Here is a 6,744-nt window from a genome sequence, read left to right on the forward strand (position 1 = left end):
CTCATTTTCATTTGTTTGAGGAAAATTTTTTATTTCTTTCTTGATCTCATTGTTGACCCAGTCGTTGTTTAATAACATGCTGTTTAGTTTCCAAGTGTTTGAGTGTTTTTCAGTTTTCCTATTGTAGTTGATTTCTAGTTCATGCCATTGTGGTCAGAGAAGATGCTTGATATGGTTTTAATCTTCTTAAATTTGTTGAGACTCGTTTTATGCCCTATTATGTGGTCTATCCTAGAGAATGTACCACGAGCACTTGAAAAGAATATATATTCTGCTGCTTTAGGGTGAAGGTTATGAAGATATCTATTAAATTCAGTTGATCTAGTGTATCCCTTAATTCTGTTGTTTCTTTGTTAATTTTCTTTCTTGAGGATCTATTCATAGATGTTAGTGGGTTATTGAAATCTTCTACCATTATAGTATTGCTGTTGATCTCTCCCTTTATGTCCATCAAAATCTGCTTTATAGGGGCATGCAACATAAGTAAATGTCAAAATAATCTGGAGATGCTTTCTCTGAACATATGTACCTTGATTTATCAATGTCACCCCATTGAAATTAATTTTAAAAATCTACTTTATATATTTTGGTGCTCTTATAGTAGGTGCATATATATTTATAATGGTTATCTCTTCCTGTTGGATTGCACCCTTTATCATAATGTAGTGACCTTCTTTATCTTTTACTATAGCTTTTGTTTTAAAGTCCATTTTGTCTGATATAAGTATTGCTACTCCAGCTTTTTTTTTTCATTTCTATTTGTATGAAATATTTTTTTCCATCCTTTTACCTTTAGTCTATGTGTATCTTTTCTTTTGAGGTGTGTCTCTTGTAGACAGCATATGTATGAGTCCTGTTTTCTTATCATTGCAGCTACCCTATGTCTTTTGATTTGTTCATTTAATTCATTTACACTTAAGGTTATTGATATGTAGTTGTTTATAGCCATTTTATTCTTTAAAGCTATATTCCTCTTTTACTATTTTCTCTTCCCCCTTTGTTTTATTTAGAACAGGCCCCTTTACATTTCTTGCAGCATTAGTTTGGTTGAAATGAGTTCCTTGAGTTTTGTGTGTTTTTAATTTGCCTGGGAAGCTTTTTATTTCTCCTTCAATTTTAAATGATAGCCTTGCTGAATAAAGTAGTCTTGGTTGTAAGTTATTGTTCTGCATTACTTTGAATATTTCTTGCCATTCCCTTCTGGCCTCAAGTGTTTTTGTTGGGAAGTCAGATGTCATTTTTATGGGGGCTCCTTTGTAGGTGATAGCCTTTTTTTCTTTAGCAGCTTTTAATGTTTTCTCTTATCTCTTAGCTTTGGTATTTTAATTATGATGTTTCTTGGTATAGATTTTATTTTCTGGTTTCTCTTTAATGGAATTCTCTGTGCTTCTTGAACTTGTGTGACTTTTTCCTGCATCAATTTAGGGAAGTTTTCAGCTATAATTTTATTGAACAAGGTCTTTAAGCCTTGTACTTTCTCTCCTTCTTCAGGAACCCCTACGATGTGGAAGTTGTTTCTCTTTACGTTGTCACAGAACTCTCTTAGAGTTTCCTCAGATTTTTTTAGTCTCTTTTCTTTCTGCTGTTCTGCTTCCATGCTTTCACTTATCTTGTCCTCTAAGTCACTGATTCGATCCTCTGCTTCATCTAGCCTGCTTTTAGTTCCTTCCAGTGTAGTCTTCATTTCTGATATTGTGTTTGTCATTTCTGTCTTGTTCTTCTTTATGATTTCTGTGTCCTTTTCAATGCTTTCAATTTCTTTACTGAAGTGTTCATTAAGTCCATCCATTGTAGCTTTGAGATCTTTAAGCATTCAAAAAATCATTTATTATTCTCTGCATCTTATAATTTGATAACTTCCGATTTGTCTAAGACTTTATCAGAGGATTTATCTTGTTGAAGCATATGACTTATGCTTCTCTGCCTACCCATTATTTTCTATGACTTGTAGGCTTCTTTCAGCTGTGATCTCCTTACCTAGTAAAGCCTCTTTGAAGTCTTGATTTGTTTGTTTTCTTCCCAGTTTTCTTAATTCAGTGGTAGTCTAGTTTACTGATCTCAACAGGGGTCTTATTTGAAACTGTATTCAGGAATGTGGTGGTTGTAACCTGAGACACTGAAGGCCCTATCTTCCAACTTCCTTCTAAGGGCAGGGTGCTTTCTACATATCAGTAGGGGGAGGTGTATCTCAGATCTCTATGGAGACTTGAGTTACTGACCCTCCTCCCCACTTCCTGTTTTCAGCTGTGTCTTATTGCTCTGATTAAAGTTGGAGAGCTTTCTGGAGGTGGGTCACCTGGAACCACTTTAGGCTTGTGCTTTTTTGAGGGTTCAACCCCTCCCCCAGCTATAGCTGCCTCCAGCACTGGATGAGTCAGCTTCTCAGGTCCTCCAATGCATTGTCTGTCTCTCTCTCTCCCCTTTCCTTTTGGAAGATAAGCCAGCCCTTTCAATACACCTCTTTCCCAGGTCCCCAGGCAAGTGGCTGTGAGCAATATTTACTACTATTTTCCTTGGAATGAGAGCCCTTCTGAGCTCTCAGCCTCACACCCCCTTTGTTCCTGTAAACAAGGGAGACTCATCGCTCCTCGGAGCTCCCTACCAGGTTCAGTGTGGCTTCTTCTTTGCTCCTTGGTTTTTGAGATCTGGTCTTGTAGTCCAGAGTTGGTTTTCATGCTGATTGTACCTAAATTAATTTGTAATCCAGTTTGGTGGTGTGAGCTGGGAGTCTGTGCATCTTCCTACTCTGCTGCCATCTTCAGGTCTCTCTAGAACAAGTTTTTAAAAAGTTGTTAACATCAAACCCTGACCCTGACTCTGACTGAGGCTACAAACTCAGTTTCTGCTCTACTACTTACCCTAACGCTATCCCTAGCCCTAACCATACCTTTAATTATCTATTTTTTATTTATTTAAAAATATGGTTAACATGTATATTTATTTTCCCTGTTTCTCTTTTTTTTAAGGGGCCTAAATATGGTTAACATTTATTTCTATTTTTCCTGTTTCTCTCTTTTTTTTAAGGGACCCAATATTTTCTTCTGCACCCAGGGCCCCAACCAACCTTAATTGGCCTCTGCCTGTAACCATTGTTTTAAACCCTGCATCTGGCATTTTGTTTGTTTCCAGTTCATTTAATTCTTTTTCTGTGGATTTCCTTCTTCTTTCATTTGGTGCATATTCTTTCTCTCCTCATTTTATCTCTCTGTGTTAAGTATCTTCATTGTGACTCTCAGACTTCTTATGATGTTTTTCTGGTGATGGTGGCTTGTTGGGCTTAGGGGCACAATCATTCACATGACCTGAGTTCCATGCTCCAGGAATGTTTCTTTTGGGTTGTGTGCACCCTCTGTTGTAGTTGAGTCATGAATGCTGATGACTTTTTGTGGATGGAGTTAACCCTTCGGGCTGGCTGACTATAAGGATAAACCTCAATCACTGTTTGAAGACATGCTGCAGAGGTTCTCCCTCAAGGTGGTGCTCTTCCTAGCAGAGTCTTGTGGCTGCCGAGATCTCTCTTTGGGTGTGCTGCTTGTATGGCTACCTGGGTCAAGATTAAGTGTAGCCTGAAGCCCACCAGTGGTTGTTTTGTTCTGGGTCCACTTGGATGTGGTTCAGGTACAGGCTGATATTGGACACTGTGTGTGACCTTGGTCTACCTGTCTGGAGCTACCATGCTGTTCACTGTTTGTGGCTTCATCTCCCAGGCCTGAGTGTGCATGGAAGGGGTCAATCTATGTACAAGGGTCAGCTTCCTCCAGCTTAGAGCAGGGGGCAGATCTATAAAATGGCTGAGGCTCGCTGAGGTTTGCCTCCACCTGTCAGGTATTCTGTCTCTCCTTGAGGTTGCCTGATCTTTTTCCAGAGCCTTCTGAAGAAAGACCACAGCCTTTTTTTTACTCATTGTGAGCTCAGTAGGGTTGGGCAACTGGAACTGGAGAGGATGGATATAGTAGGTCCTCTGTGTGGGGGTCATGCAGTGAGAAACTTCGTGATAGGAAAGTGGCCAATACTCCAGAGTCAGGTCTCACAGTCTATGCCAGCATTTCTGACTAGCCCCCTCAGGAGGGGCAGGATATATGTTCAAGTTGCATGTAGCCAGTCATCCCTTCTACAGGAGCCAGCTCAGTCAGGTGGGACACTGGGCTCAGGATAATGAATCAGAAAAGTCTCCCATAGGGTTGATGTTAGCCCAGCCTGCAGGTGGAGGTCAAGGTCTTCACGCTAGTCCCAGGCAATAGCTTTCAAGAGATTCACACTCAAATGTCCCAACTCCCAGCAGCTCCCCCTTTCAGCTGCACAACTAAGCTCTGAGTGTCAGGTATCTGGAAGTTGGAAGGACAGATCCAAACAATCTGCTTGGGAGAGTGTAAGCTGAGCTCACAGGGGAGATAGGAGTGCTGCCCCCTCAATGGAGGGCTTGGCCCTGGGAAGGTGGCATCTACATCTCCAGCAGACTCCTTTTTCTCCTGGTGGACCAAACCCCCACTGGTTTTCACCACCAGATGCTGTGTAGGCTCTCCTTCCCATATCTGTTGTTCTGGGTTGGGGAGCTCTTCGTGGAGTTGAGACCCCATGCTCCTGGGGGGAGAAAGTTTTCTAGCCCAAGGTATTTCTCCAGCTTTTCAGCTGCCACACCAGGATGCAGGGTCTAGCCCTTTATGCATTTCCACCTTCCTTCCAGTCTCTATGTGGTTTCCTCTGTAAATCCATAGGTAGAAAACCTCAGTTCAGCTGTCCTCTAGTTGAGTATTTAGGTTCATTGCTTTGTAAGTTAGCTGTAAGTCTGGCTTGGGCCCAGGAGCAGGAGAGTTTAGTTTTCACTGACTCTGCAGCCATGTTGGAATCTGTTGGAATTTCACTTTTTTTATTCCAAACTGTATACCTACCTTTCTCACTCCAAATTCCTGATGATGAAATGGTGGAGTAAAATGTTTTAGAGCTTTACCTCATGAAAACAGCTTAATTTATACCCAAAATTATTTCAAGGGAAAACTATTAAGAAATCTATATTTTATACTGAAAGTATTATTTTTTAATAATTTATTTAGAAAATTAAATTTCATCGCAGTATTATTCACATGGCCAAGATAGAAAAACAACCAAATTGACCCTCGAAAGCATTACTGACTTTACATTTCCATCTGTTTTTCTGTTTTATTAAGGTTTTATTAGTTGTGCTATCTTGTTCTAACAGAAACACATCTCTTAGAAATTATCTTTTTTTCTCTGGTTACAAGGCACATGAGACACATTACAAAGGCTTCCTGGTTGCAACCATTTGGACATTAACCCAAGAGAATAACAGTTATCATCCATGTGCATTTCCTGAATTGTGTGAGCTGATATTTAAATTTTTTGCATGGATTTTTGTAATTGGGATACTTCAATAATACTTTTTTAATCTTTCTTTTTCTATCAAGATGGTTTGACAGATTGACATAATTTCCTACTTTTTGTGCTCATTAAATATTATAATTTGGTGGAATTTCTCTGTTCCTTAAACCTTGAAAACCAGAACTGTGGACATCCTTGTTTGTGACATTTAAATTTTTTTAATTAATTATTTTATTTATTCATTTAGAGAGAGGGGAGAAAGAGAGAAAGAGAGAAGGGGGAGGAGCAGAAAACATCAACTCCCATATGTGCCTTGACCAGGGAAGCCTTGAGCTTTGACCTGGCAACCTCAGCATCCAGATTGACGCTTAAACCACTGCGCCATCGCAGGTCAGGCTTATGACATTTGATAAGGGGTGCATGGAGGTTGCCTTTTGGGATAAAAATTACATCATTACCCATCCATTTAGCTCTCTCTCCTTCTCTCCTCAAATACACAGCACACGCAACACACACACCCACTACATATTGGTACAGCACACACATATGTAGATATAAATGATGATATGTAATTCTAGTATTTATGAAAGAATATATATATGCCACTATATATACTGATATATTTTACACACTATTTTATAGTATACTACAAAAATTGTATATATATTATATATTACATGTATATACATATATTGTGTTTCTGACATTCAGAGCCCCTGACAGCAACCCCTGCTCCTAGATCCCTGGCTCCCAACTATTGAAATGTGGGATCTCTCAGCTATAGGTAATAAGCTTTTGAGACTTTGAGTCTCAGACTGAATGCAGAACACACAGTTCTTAAATATTTCCAAATTGAGACAGTTTTTTTTCCACTAATCCTAAGCTCTTGGACACAGGTAACTCTTATCACAGTGGCTCAGAGCAGGTTCTGAATTCAGACGTCACAAGGATGCTGAGGCCAAGGGGTGGTGGGACCCTGGGGTGGACATCAGACCATGGAGAATTGGGTCTTTCCTAACCACAGTGACCTCTATATTCATATTTTCTAGCCCAAGTACCTCAGGACTACACAGTGGAGCACCCTATCCAGATAGGCATGGCTGCATTGATCCAGCTGGTCCTTAGAGTGCTGCTGTTTCATGCTCGAAACAGCCCAGGAAGGACCCACGATGCAACCAGGTGGTGACCACAGAGGGAACAATGCAGTGTTCAGAGAGGTGGAGCCTTGGAGCACATGTGATGGTCCAGGAGGTAGCGAGAGAAAGTCCGGACCACAGTTGGGGACACTATCTGCTGAAAATGTCCAGGGGAGAGACTGTGATTGGGGTGCAGGGAATGTGTGCTGTGTTCCTGTGGAGGACGCCTCCTCCACCCACTGGGGACCTTCCTCTTTTTCACCACTGACTC

At 40.5% G+C, this 6,744-nt stretch overlaps 1 pseudogene; it reads left to right on the forward strand.

Moving 5' to 3' along the window:
* Positions 1-6,523, forward strand: part of LOC136330142 (leukocyte immunoglobulin-like receptor subfamily A member 5) — a 52,041-nt pseudogene extending 45,518 nt beyond the window's left edge.
* Positions 6,524-6,744: the final 221 nt, after the last annotated feature.

The sequence above is a fragment of the Saccopteryx bilineata genome, chromosome 3, assembly GCF_036850765.1.
Source record: "Saccopteryx bilineata isolate mSacBil1 chromosome 3, mSacBil1_pri_phased_curated, whole genome shotgun sequence".
NCBI lineage: Eukaryota > Metazoa > Chordata > Mammalia > Chiroptera > Emballonuridae > Saccopteryx > Saccopteryx bilineata.